At 45.8% G+C, this 14180-nt stretch overlaps 1 long non-coding RNA gene across 2 annotated transcripts in view; it reads right to left on the reverse strand.

The window, feature by feature from the left end:
- LOC145520236 (uncharacterized) overlaps positions 1 to 14180 on the reverse strand; it is a 66434-nt gene that overhangs the window by 44176 nt on the left and 8078 nt on the right. Inside the window, exon 1 of one of the 2 annotated variants that reach the window (XR_014064331.1) lies at positions 8716 to 8779. The exons of the other annotated variant lie outside the window; for it this stretch is intronic. This is a non-coding gene — a long non-coding RNA (uncharacterized LOC145520236). Of the gene's footprint in view, positions 1 to 8715; positions 8780 to 14180 lie in introns of those variants that run through there. 2 annotated transcript variants of the gene reach the window in all.

A 14180-nucleotide genomic window follows, 5' to 3' on the forward strand; every position in this document is an offset into this window, starting at 1 on the left:
AAACCAGTCAATCCTAATCAGTCCTGAATATTCTTTAGAAGGACTGATACTGAAGCTGAAACTCAATACTTTGGTAACATGATGCGAAGAACTGACTCATTGGGAAAGACCCTGATGCTGGGAGAGATTGAAGGCAGGAGGAGAAGGGGATGACAGAGAATGAGATGGTTGGATGGCATCACCAACTCAATGGACATGAGTTTGAGCAAGCTCTGGGCATTGGTGATGGACAGGGAAGCCTGGCATGCTGCAGTCCATGGGGTCACAAAGAGTTGGACATGAATGAGCAACTGAACAACAAGATGTGCTACATGTATACGGTAGACTATTTCTCACTCATATAAAACTGCCACTGAAGTTATGGAATTATGACACTGGTAGTCACAGGGATGGAGTTTGAAGGATCATACACTAAGGCAGTGGTAGAACATGGTGTATGAGGTAAACTAAAAAAAAGATGTACAAGTCAACAAATTTCCGATTCTGAAAGAGACTCTGAGAATTTAAATCAAACAAGTGGTTCCAGAAAAAAATTGAAGTGAAGGGATGGGATGCATTAGGAGGTCCATACCTAAATTGACAAGAAATCAATACACGTAACAAGTAATCCACAAGGAAAATCCTCTGCCTTCCTTCCTACATTCCTTCCTTCGACGTATGCACAGAAATCTTTGTCTCTAAGAGATAACTCATAAAATTTATCTCCTATCTTCCTGCTTATATTCACAGAAAAGTGTATCTGATATAAATAACTCACAAGAACCTGATGCTCACCACTCTGCTCAACCTTCTAAGGCAAAAGTCTGGGGGGTGGAAAGTAGAGATTTCATAGATAACTTGTATTCCAGTCCCTGGTCTTAGTTCTGGGAGGTCTTGTAGGTCTTCGTAGAATCAGTATTTCAGCTTCCTCAGCATTAGAGGTTGGGGCATAGACTTGGATTACTTTGATATTCAATGAATTGCCTTGGAAATGAACAGAGATCATACTGTTGTTTTTGAGACTGCAGGCAAGTACTGCATTTCACACTCTTTTGTTGACTATCAGAGCTACTCCATTTCTTCTAAGGGATTCTTGCCCACGGTAGTGGATATAATGGTCATCTTAATTAAATTCACTCATTCCCATCCATTTTAGTTGTTATTCCTCAAATGTTAATGTTCACTCCTGCCATCTCCTTCTTGACCACATCTAATTTAACTGGATTCATAGACCTAACATTCCAGGTTCCTATGCAATATTGCTCTTGACAGCATCGGACTTTACTTCCACCCCCAGACACACCCACAACTGTTTCCGTTTTGACTTAGCCTTTTCATTCCTTCTGGATTTCTTTCTTCACTCTTCTCCAGTAGCATATTGGGCACCTACCAACTAGAGGAGTTCATTTCTCAGTGTCATATCTTTTTGTCTTTTCATACTGTGCAGCTGAATATTAAATGCCAGCTGAATTGCTAGGCAGTTAATATTCAGGGAGATCCAGGTTTTTGTAGTTGTTCAGTTGCTAAGTCACGTCTGACTCTTTGTGACCCCATGGGCTGCAGCACGCTAGGCTTCCCTGTCCCTCACTGTCCCTGGGAGTTTGCTCAAACTCATGTCTGTCGAGTGGGTAAGGCCGTCCGACCACCTCATCCTCTGCTGCCCCTCCTCCTCCCATCCTCAATCTTTTCTAGCATCAGGGTCTTTTCCAATGAGTCGACTCTTTGCCTCAGGTGGCCAAAAGATTGGAGCCTCAGCTTCAGTCCTTCCACTTCCAATGAATATTCAGGGTTGATTCCACAAGAACTTTCTCTCCAACACATACAAATTATTAGTATACCTCAGCTAAAGAAAAAACAAAAATATCAGCCAAAGGTCTAAATGAATGTTTCTCTAAAGAAGTCATAGAGAAGGTCATAAAGCACATGAAAAGATGCTCAGCATCACTAGTTCTTTGAGAAAGGCAAATCAAATGTAGAATGAGGCATCACCTCACATTGGTCAGAATAGCCACATCAAATACCTACAACAATAAATTCTGCAGAGGGTGTGGGGAGAAAGAAACCCTCCTACACAGTTGGTGGGAATGTAAATTGGTACACCAATCAGGGAGAACATTATGGCGGTTCTTTTAAAAACTAAACATAGAAGTACTCGGTGACCCAGAAATCCAACACCTAGAAGGAGATCCAGAAAAAAATGCAAAATGTCTTTTAAAAGACAGCTGCACTCCACAGATCGCGGCAGCGCCGGGTCAACAGTCAAGACAAGGGAGCGACTTCGGTGAGCAAGGACAGACAGATGGATACAGAGAATGAGGCACATATACACAATGCAATATTGCTCAGACATAGAAAAGGATGAAATAACGCCATTTCCAGTTACAGGGAAGAAACTAGAGGAGATCAAACTAAGTGAAATAACGGAGAAAGGGAAAGTCAGATAATAGAGAGGATCACTTCTGTGGAATCTAAAAATGGATACAAATGAACGTCATTACAAAAGGCAAACAGATTCACAGACTCAGAAACGTATGGAAAGGTGGCCAAATGGAAAGGTGGCAGGGGTGGGGGAGTAATTAGCTGGCACAGACCAAGATTTACATGTCAAAACGGGTGCAGCTGTTGTTGTTTAGTTGCTCAGTCGTGTCTGACTCTTTGCAACCCCGTGGACTATAGCCGGCCAGGCTCCTTTGTCCATGGGAGTCTCTAGGCAAGAATACTGGAGTGGTTTGCCATTTCCTTCTCCAGGGGATCTTCCCAACCCAGGAATTGAGCCCAGGTCTCCTGAAAGTCTCCTGCATTGCAGGTGGATTCTTTTACCACTGAGCGAGCAGGGAAGCCATAAAACAGGTGCTGAAGGGCTCTAAATAGTCACAAGTTTGACAGAGCTTTAAATGCCATCTGCCCTCAAGAAACGTCCCAGGGTATTTCATCAGAAAAGAATTCCAAACAGGGCCGAGATTCAAGAAGCCGTTTTCCAGAAGTAAATTGTACTCACAAAGTATAAAATAATAAAAGCACATGGAAAGATACTCCACACCAATCATCAATGCCAATCAAAACTACCATAAGGTATCACCTCACACTGGTCACAGTGGCCATCATCAAAATGATCTACAAAAAATAAATATAAAATAAATAAATAAAATAAAAGATCTGCAAAGAATATAGAAAATGAAATCCTCCTACAAGCTTTTTGAGAATGTAAATGGTGAAGCCACTACGGAAAACAGCATGGAGCTTCCAAGAAACACAAGACATAGAGGTATCATATGACCCTGCAATCCCACATATGGGCTTAGGTCCAGAGAAAGTGAAGTGAAATTAGCTCAATCGTGTCTGACCCTTTGCAACCCCATGGACTATACAGTCCATGGAATTCACTAGGCCAGAACACTGGAGTGGGTAGCCTTTCCCTTCTCCAGGGGGTCTTCCCAACCCAGGGATCAAACCCAAGTCTCCCTCATTGCAGGCAGATTCTTTACCAGCTGAGCCACAAGGGAAGCGCAGATCCATAGAAAATCACCATCCAAAATGACACACGCCCCTTGATTTTCAGGGCAGCACTATTTCAATAGGCAAGACATGGAATCCACCAAAAGGTCCACTGACAGAATAATGAAGACTAGGGGGTACATCTATACAATGGAATACTACTCAACCATCAAATAGAATGAAATAAGGATGCTGTCAGCAGCATGGATGGACTAAGAAATCATCACAGTAAGTGAGGGAACTCAGAGAGAAAGATAAATACCGAGAGATATCACTTACAGGTGCAATCTATAAATTCATACCAATGACTTAATATACAAAACAGACTTCACAGCCAGAGGAAATCAAACTATGATTATCAAAAGAAAGTTAGAAAGAAGGGATAATTAAGAGTTTAGGATTAACTATACATACTAATATCTAACAAATTAATAATCAAATATGACCTAGTAAATAGAACAGGGAACTCTACTGAACAGACTGTAATCATCGATAATACGAGGGAAAAAATGGAAAAAGAATAGATACGCTTCTATGTAAAATCAAATTAAGTTCCTGTACAGCTAAAACTAACAAAACAATGGAAGTCAACTTGACTCCAATAGAAAATAAAAATTAAATTACCTGAAATCCATCTAGGGGACCCCAGACAGTGGCGACCTATGGATTAGACATGCGATATGCTATGACATTAATATGACACCACCAAAGGTTTTCACTCAGCAGAACACAGAGCAGCAACCCATTCAAAGGTGCCTGACCTCATGTGAATGTCCCAAGATGAAGAGGAGAAAAAGGACCACAGGTTAACCAGGGTAAGACCCTCAATTCAGATGTTGGGAATCTCCGAGGGGCAGGAGCAGACACAGGGTCTCCAAGTACGGGATCTGGACCCACGGGGATGGGGTGAGACCCACACAATCCCCAGCCCCTGCATCTGGGGTCTCGTGACTCTTGGTTAGGACACCAGGTCTCTGCTGGCTGGGCCCCTAGGGCAGAAACGAGTGGGTTCCTGGAACCTCCTGGGATGGTAGAAAGAAGCTTAGGGTCTCCTCTCCCCACACTTGTCCCAGGGAAGTCCTCCCCTCCCACCCTTCGGTTCTGTCTGATACCGTTTTTACAGCTGTCACGATAATGTTGAAGACACTACCTTGGTTCCAGCAGGCTCGGTCCTTCGTTTTCCCACTGGGGTGTTGAGAAAACACCAGGCGCGGGGCTAGGAGACGAGGGGCAGGTCTGGTTTCTGCTGAGCAGGGACGGCCGACCGGAAGGCGATCACCATAGCAACCTCACCTGCTGCCCGTTGGTTTTCTGCCTCATCCCAGCACCCTGGAATCAATTTACCAGGTGACCCTGCCTTCCTACTCAAACTGAATGTGCTGGAAAATGGGACTAATTACCAGGTAGCCCAACTGAGGTGTCTCCGTGAGCCCCAGGGCAGGGGAACCTGGCAGGAGGAAAGACTAAGAGCCCTACTGCAGCCCTGACCCCTGCGAGGGCCACGGAACCCCACTCAGAGGAGGGCACGTTACCCAGAGGAGCCCACCTCAGCTCCAGACCCCAGGCCTCTGAGCAGTGACATTCAGACACAGGCACGGAGTTTTCCAGGACAGAGGACAGACCCAGTCTGCACCCAGGTGTCCACGTCCTAGTGCACACAGAACATGGTCGGTGTCAATATTCTCACACTATTTCAATAGGCAAGACATGGAATCACTGTAGAAAGCACGCAGTCTTGTCTAAACATAATCAGTGCAGACGGGATTGAAAAGTCAAGGTGTTCGTCATTCAGACATGTCTGACTGTTTGTGACCACATGGACGGTAGCCCTCCAGCCTCCTCTGTCCATGGGATTCTCCAGGCAAGAATACTGGAGTCAGTTGCCATTCCCTTCTCCAGGGGATCTTCCTGATCCACAGATCAAACCCAGGTCTCCTGCACTGCATGCAGATTCTTTACCATCTCAGCCACCAGAGAAGCCCCTAGACAAGACTTAGGGAGGTCTCAATCTACCATGTAGACAGAACGTGGTCAGGTTTAAACTAGCATAAGGTTGCTCTCCCTGGAGGCACAGGTCACACACATGCAGGGTCTTTCATCATTGGACAGGGGCCTCACCCTCATGTGGGAACTAGCAAGTACGTTTCTTAAAGAAAAAAACCATAACTGGGCTCCACATGTCACCCACATCAGGAAACTGAAAGAACCTTTGTCATTAAACACCTGAACAGGCAAAACCAAACCGTTACCAGTATCTTTGGGCACGTGGTGGTCAGGATCCAGGGGAGATCCAGGGGTTTCTTAGAGCTGAGCCCAGGGTCCTGTACAGACAGACAGAAAGTGCCCTGATTCCATCACCCAAGGCTTCCAGGAGGAGGCAGCCACACTGGAAGCCTTCTAGAAAAGGATATTCTTTATCAGAATAAAAATTGTTGAAATTGAAAGCATATTAGTTACTATTTGCCAACCTAAAATATTCTTAAAAGCCTGGACCCCAGATCTTTGTGGTTCCCACTGGTTCCTCTGTGTTCAGATTGTCAGGGTAGAAACAATCCATCGTTTCAAATTAGTTTCTTCTAATTCTGTTTATTTGTTATTATATGAAGGAAAGGTCACTCTTGAAAAAATACATAAGAAAATTCCTCCAAAAAGATTGAGTCAAGGAGCCCATAAGCTGCATGAACTCTGCCTTCTGACAATTTCAATTTCAAAGACTGAGAGCAGAAGAAGAGGGGATGACAGAGGACGAGATGGTTGGATGGCATCACCGACCTAATGGACATGAGTTTGAGCAAACTCTGGGAGATGGTGAAGGACAGGGAAGCCCAGCGTGCTGAAATCTATGGGGTCGCAAAGAGTTGGACACGACTGAGTGACTGAACAGCAACAAGCTTCCATTTTCTGCCTGGAGAAATCTGATAAAATAGGCATCCTGATTTTTTTTCACTTTTCTGTTGAAACTCTGCTAAAATGAAATTGATCTTCATATCAACATGTAAGAATTTCTGGGTTCGGAGATGTCACACCAAGGTAAGAGGTGCTGGTGAAAATAGAACGCTACTAGTAGGCAAAACATTCTTAAAGCTTTGTTTCAAATTGGATTTAAATACAACACTACATGGTTACATGAAGTATGAACCGAGAGTCTAAACATAGCAGGCGATATGTAAAAGCAAATTTTATATCCCATATGGGAGAGTAAAAGCTGCTGGTTTTTGCAGTAGTCATGTACGGATGTGAGAGTTGGACCACAAAGAAGGCAGAGCACCGAAGAACTGATGCTTTCGAACTGTGGTGCTGGAGAAGACTCTCGAGAGTCCCTTGGACTGCAAGGAGATCAAACCAGTCCATCCTAAAGGAAATCAGTCCTGAATATTCATAGGAAGGACTGATGCTGAAACCAAAGCTCCCATCCTTTGGCCACCTGATGTGCAGAGCCGACCCACTGGAAAAGACCATGATGCTGGGGAAGACTGAAGGCAAATGGAGAAGGGGATGACAGAGGAAGAGATGGTTGGATGCCATCACCAATTCAATGGACAGCAGTTTGAGCAATCTCCAGGAGATGGTGAAGGACAGGGATTCCTGGCGTGCTGCAGTCCATGGGGTGACAAAGAGTCAGACACAACTTAGCAACTGAACAGCAACAACCACGTGAGAGTAATTGTTTCTTGTCAGATCTGCAGCTGGTACGCACAAACTGGTTTAGAGCACTCTCCAACATAGATTGTTGATGTTATTACCAAGATAAACTTGTCCTCATGGGTGTGGGAGATCAAGTTGATCCATTGTGATTGTTCTCTGGTCAAATGACTCCCGCAATTTCTAATTATGTTCTACATCCACAATATTTTTTTTTATCCGTCAAAGTCTACTTCTCAGATCTTCATATATACCAAATAATAGATACCTGGTGAGTTCAGATTATATTAAACACTCTTTCCATAGCTTTTCCCATGTCAATTGAGTCAGAACAAGGTGAAGCAGGGAGAAGAGTTGAAATTTTCACTGATTCCTAAGGCCTCTAAAAAAACATTAGACACAAATCCTAGCCTTAACTGGTCTATATGAAAGAATCACAATGTGCCTTTTTCGTGAAATTGCAACAATTGACTAACTAGAGTTGCAATAAGTTGGAATTATGCTTGGAATGATTTGAATTGAAACAGTTTGGATGTGGGCATGTGAGGATATATATACGATGATACATACTTAAGGAGGTATCAACATGTATGAATCCATAAATTGATGACGTATACTTTGTAAACAAAGATGAAACATTTAACTTGTTTTCACTATCTGACCCTTCCAGAATTTGCCATCATCTACTGACTCCCCTATAGACTTGGTTTATTGCCACCAGATTAAAACTAGTTACAGGAATCTTTGTTCTCTTTGTTTGAAATTGTTTATGTTTCTCTCTCCTAGGATGCTCTTATAAATGCCACTATCTGTATCACTTATTTTGTCTATAAGGTTGTCTCTTGCATTTTCCACTGTGTAACCATCTTCCATGTATACAGATATTTATATGTCTATGTATATAAATATATCTATAATAGATATTTATATCTGTATGTACATAGATATTTATATGTCTATGTATATAGATATTTATGTTTCTGTGTATCTAGATATTTATATATCTATATATGTATGCATATAGATATTTATATATCTATGTACCTAGACATTTGTAATTATGTACACTTATGTACACACAAATAGATGTTTTACCAGTGTAACAGGGCCTGGCAAAAAGGCAACGCTCCTACAAAAAGAGTCAGACATGACTTGGCGACTGAACAACAAAATAGAAAATACACTCGGTTCACCTGCCACCAACAACACATAGTATATCAGTGTTACTACAATATAAATTAAAGGTTCATTTAAAAAAAGAATGTCCAGGGGGACTTCCTTGCAGTTCAGTGGTTAAGATACTGTGCTTCCAATGCAGAGGGCGAAGGTTCGATCCTTGGGCAGGGAACTAAAGATCCCACAAGCCGCATGGCACGGCCAATAAATAAATAAAATTATTAAAATAAATAAATAAGAATGTTCAGGAAGAACCCACAGGCTTTTGGGTGTTGCTTCAGGTACGTTCCGTATTAAATTATAGTCCTGAGTTAAAACTAGAAAGCTTTCATTTCCAAGGAATCACAACTGGGCATGAAAGAATCCTGCCGCCTTGTGGCCATTCCCTGCAATAGCAACCTTAAGAGTTTTGCTTATGAGTACCTCTTTGCTGTTCAGTCCCCAAGTCGTGACCCACACTTTCCTCTCTAGGACGTGACACCGCCTCTCACTGATCCTGCGGTCTTCCTCTTTAGGACATGACGCCGCCTCTCACTGATCCCTGACGTCTTTCCTCTCTAGGACGTCTCGCCGCCTCTCACTGGTCCGTGACGTCTTTCCTCTATAGGACATGACGCCGCCTCTCACTGATCCCTGGGGGGAATCGTCCTCTCTAGGAACAGACGCCGTCTCTCAATGATCCTTGAGGTCGTCCTCTCTAGGAAATAATGCCCCCCTCTCACTGATCCCTGGGGGGGGGTGTCTTCCTCTCTAGGAAATGACGCCGCCTCTCACTGATTCCTGACGTCTTTCCTCTCTAGGACCTGACGCCGCCTCTCACTGATCTTTGATGTCTTACTCTCTAGGACCTGACGTCGTCTCTCAATGATCCATGACGTCTTTCTGTGACGTGTTTCCTCTCTAGGGCCTGACACCTCCTCTCACGGCTCCGTGACGTCCTTCCTCTTTAGGACGTGACGCCACTTCTCACTGACGCCTTCTCTCAGTGATCCTTGAGGTCGTCCTCTCTAGGACCTGACGCCGCCTGTCACGGCCCCCTGACGTCTTTCCTCTCTAGGACCGGACGCCGCCTCTCACTGATCCCTGAGGTCATCCTCTCTAGGACCTGACACCGCCTCTCACTGATCCCTGACGTCTTTCCTCTCTAGGAAACACGCCACCTCTCACTGGTCCGCGACGCCTTTCCTCTCTAGGACCTGACGCTGCCTCTCACTGATTCCCTGAGGTATTTCCTCTCTAGGACCTGACGCCGCATCTCACCACTCCGTGACGTCTTTCCTCTCTAGGACCTGACACCGCCTCTCACGGCCCCCTGACGTCTTTCCTCTCTAGGACCTCACTCCACCTCTCACTGGTCCGTGACTTCTTTCCTCTCTAGGACGTGACACCGCCTCTCACGGCTACCTGACGCCTTTCTTCTCTAGGACCTGACGCTGCCTCTCACTGATTCCCTGAGGTATTTCCTCTCTAGGACCTGACGCTGCATGTCTCCACTCCGTGACGTCTTTCCTCTCTAGGATCTGACACCGCCTCTCACGGCCCCCTGACGTCTTTCCTCTCTAGGACCTCACTCCACCTCTCACTGGTCCGTGACTTCTTTCCTCTCTAGGACGTGACACCGCCTCTCACGGCTACCTGACGTCTTTCCTCTCTAGGACCGGACGCCGCGTCTCACTGATCCCTGAGGTCGTTCTCTCTAGGACCTGACGCCGCCTCTCACTGATCCCCGACGTCTTTCCTCTCTAGGAGCTCACGCCACCTCTCACTGGTCCGTGACGCCTTTCCTCTCTAGGACCTGACGCCGCCTCTCACCGCTCCGGGACGTCTTCCTCTCTAGGACCCGACGCCGCCTCTCACTGATCCCTGAACTCGTCCTCTCTAGGACCAAACGCCGCCACTCACTGATCGCTGACGTCTTTCCTCTCTAGGACCTGACGCTGCCTATGACCGGTCCTGACTTCTTTCCTCTCTCTATGCCCTTTGACTGCCCCCTTCAGGTCCTCTCCGCAGACCCCGTGCGCCGCCACTCGTCCACTTACGACTCCCCACCCGAGGTCCGCTTGACTGCTCCCCTCAGGGTCCTCTCCGCTGACCAACCCCCCCGCCCAGGTTCTCTCCATGGGTCCCCCCAGGTCCTCTCATCGGCCAGAATCGGGTCGCCAGGCTATCTCGACGGCCCGCCGCTGGTCCCCTCTCGTCGCCTGCCAATGGTCCTCTCATTGGCCCACTTCTGGTCCTCACTACTCCCTGACAGTCCTCACTATTTCACGTCTTTGGACCTCACTATGACCTTACTCTGGTCCTCGCTATGCCCTTACTCTGGACCTGACTACACTTTCAACCCTGTATCTGGTCCTCACTTGGGCCTGACTCCAAAAGAACTGTTCAAATATGCCATACAATACCTACATAAACAGAGTGAAGTTATTTCAAACACAAATGCAGATCACTTCAAAGCAAAGGAACTCAGAAGCACCTTCCAGATGAGATTTCCTGGAATGAACAACCACCAAAACGGGAACCAAGATTATCCTACGTCTACAGAAACACAGAGTGCATGCCAGCGAGTTATCACACAGTCTGAGTTCTTGAAACATCCCAAGTGCGACTTTCCTAGTTTCCCAGATTAATTCCTTGGAGTAGGACATTTGGAACAGTCCAGACAGGATAAAGAGAGGATTGTCCTCAAGGCAGAGTTGGTCTTGGCAGCGACTAGGGCAGCCCCTCTTCGCTGTCTGCTCCTGCCCTGGAGTTCCAATTGCCAGATGGGGTATGACTCAGTCTCAGCCTTTCCAGTCAAGAATGCCAGGTGATCTGCCCTCTAATGGAATTCTCCAACCTTCCACTCTTGAAAGAGGCTGGCATGGAGAAAATCTTGGAGCATCTGATCAAGTCAGAGGACCCACAGGGGCCATCCCCAAGTCAGCCCGACAATGAGCACCAAATCTGATCCCAAAACGCCACCTCTGAACACCTGTGCTAAACCGAATCTCAGAGATAGTTTCAGGTGAAGTAGAAAAGCATAGCTATACTGCTTTGCTAGCAAAGAGGGACACAGAAAACTCATGCCCTCAAAACCTGCCCCAAGGCAGGAGGATTTGCTTAGGAGTTTTGTAGCTACGGGCTTCCCTGGTAGCTCAGCTGGTAAATAATCTGTGTGTAACGCAGGAGACCCTGGTTCAATCCTTGGGGTGGGAAGACTCCCTGGAGAAGGGATAGGCTACCCACTTTAGTATTCTTGGGCTTCCCTGGTGGCTCAGCTGGTACAGGATCTACCTGCAATGTGGGAGACCTGGGTTTGATCTCTGGGTTGGGAAGATGCCCTGAAGAAGGGAATGGCTACCCACGCCAGTATTCTGGTCTGGAGAATTCCATGGACTGTATAGTCCATGGGGTGGCAAAGAGTCTGACTGAGTGACTTTCACTTTATAGCAATGGTTAAAGGGCAGAGTTGTTGTAAGGATTAGGGTGTGTACAGGGCCTGAACTCCCTTCACCTGACCTCAGGTGGTCCCTTGGTGAGCTTCTCTGGAATGAAGAATGCTACAATTTTCCATTTTGCTGGAGAGGATGTTTCAGTTCAGTTCAGTCGCTCAGTCGTGTCCGACTCTTTGAGACCCCATGAATTGCAGCATGCCAGGCCTCTCTGTCCTGAGAGGATGTTTAGTTGGGTAAAAAGTTTAGAGATATTTTTATGTGTATCCCTTTTTGACAGAAACAGGACCCTGACCCAAGACAGAATACTCTTTCTTGAGTGCTCTTTGCTTCTCTCTGCATCCCCTCCCTCCCCTGATTAGCACCTCTTCCAATCTGCCCTTTGGAGCTCAGGGTAGGTCATGGAGCCGGGAGTCTATTCCCAACAAAGAAACAGGGGACCTGGGAAAGGCTTCTGGGCCCAGGAGCCCCACAGGGTCCTGCTCGATTTCACTCCCAGGCCCTGGACCTACACTAACTATGGCCCTGAGCTGTCCATGATGGCCTGAGCTTTCCCAAACTGTCCTCTGAACTCTCTCCCTAACTAAGGCCGTGATGCTGGTTGTAACGAACACCCTGACAATATCCCTGTGACAAATGGTCTAAAGTGTCTTTTACTAAGGTCTTCAAGGTTTCTCTGAGGCCCTGACACTCTCCCTAATTAAGCCCTTAACGCTGTATTTAGGTGACGGCCTGAGGCACTCCCTCTCTCAGGCACTGAAGATGCGCCCCTGATGCTCTCCCTCACTTGAAGGCACTAAGGCCTTGAAGAAGTCTCTACCTGAGGGGCTGGTACTGTCTGTAACCAATTTTCTGACTCTTTCCCTAACTAACATCCTCATTTTGCCTCTAAATAACACCGTGAGACTCCTCCTAATGCCCTGATGGTGTCCCTAATACCCCTCAATATCCCTACTTTTGCCATGATCCTGTCCGTAACTAAGGCCCTGAATATGTACTGAAGTAGGTCTCTGATGCTGTCCCTAACTAACACCCTGACACTGGTCACAACTATGAACCTGACGCTAGCCCTATTAAGGTCCTGAGATGCTGCTAAGTAACAGCCTGAACTTCTTTAAGCCCCTCAAGTTATCTCTAACTGAAGCCTTGAAACTGTCTTTAACTAAGCCCCAGACACTGTCCCTAGCTAAGGCCTGAACTATACTTTATGAAGGCCCTAAGCCTGTCCCTAACTCGGACACTGCCCCTAATTGAGGCCATGATACTGCCCCTTATACCCTAAGCTGTCACAAAATAACACCCTGATCCTATTACTAAGGCCCTGACTATGTCCCTAAGAAAGTCACTGAAGTGTATCTAACTAATAGCCTCAACTATCTCTTACTCAGGCCATGAAGTTATCTCTGAGGTCCTAACAACGTCCCTAAGTAAGTCCCTGTTGCTGGCCCTAACTAATGTCCTGCTGCTGAATCTGAGTCCCTGATGCTCTTCCTGTTATCCTTTGCCCTGCCAACAGAGTTTTGCCAAGAAAACACACTGGTCATAGCAAACACCCTCTTCCAACAACACAAGAGAACACTCTACGGTCAGTACTGAAATCAGATTGATTATATCCTTTGCAGCCAAAGATGGAGAAGCTGTATACAGTCAGCAAAAACAAGACTGGGAGCTCAGATCATAAACTGAGCCATAAGACTGTGGCTCAGATCATCAACTCCTTATTGCCAAATTCAGACTTAAATTTAAGAAAGTAGGGAAAACCACTAGACATTCAGGTCAGCAGTGACCACAGGACTAGGAAATGCCAAAGAATGTTCAAGTTCAGTTCAGTCGCTCAGTCGTGTCCGACTCTTTGCGGTAGTTTGAGCATTCTTTGGCATTGCCTTTCTCTGTGATTGGAATGAAAACTGACCATTTCCAGTCCTGTGGCCACTGCTGAGTTTTCCAAATTTGCTGACATATTGAGTGTAGCACTTTCACAGCATCATCTTTTAGGATTTGAAATAGCTCAACTGGAATTCTATCACAATTGCACCCATCTCACATGCTAGCAAAGTAATGCTCAAAATTCTCTAAGCCAGGCTTTAACAGTACGTGAACCATGAATGTCCAGATGTTCAAGCTGAATTTGGAAAAGGTAGGGAACCAGAGATCAAATTCCCAACACCTGTTGGATCATCAAAAAAGCAAGAGAGTTCCAGAAAAATATCGACTTCTGCTTTATTGACTACACCAAAGCCTTTGACTGTGCAGATCACAACAAACTGTAGAAAATTCTTAAACAGATCGGAATACCAGATCACCTGACCTACCTCCTGAGAAATCTGTATGCAGGTCAAGAATCAACAGTTAGAACTGGACATGGAACAACAGACTGGTCCCAAATCAGGAAAGGAGTATGTTAAGGCTGTATATCATCACCTAGCTTATTTAACTTCTATGCAGAGTACATCA

The sequence above is a fragment of the Giraffa tippelskirchi genome, chromosome 9, assembly GCF_054371585.1.
Source record: "Giraffa tippelskirchi isolate mGirTip1 chromosome 9, T2T-mGirTip1v1.2.pri, whole genome shotgun sequence".
NCBI classification, from domain to species: domain Eukaryota; kingdom Metazoa; phylum Chordata; class Mammalia; order Artiodactyla; family Giraffidae; genus Giraffa; species Giraffa tippelskirchi.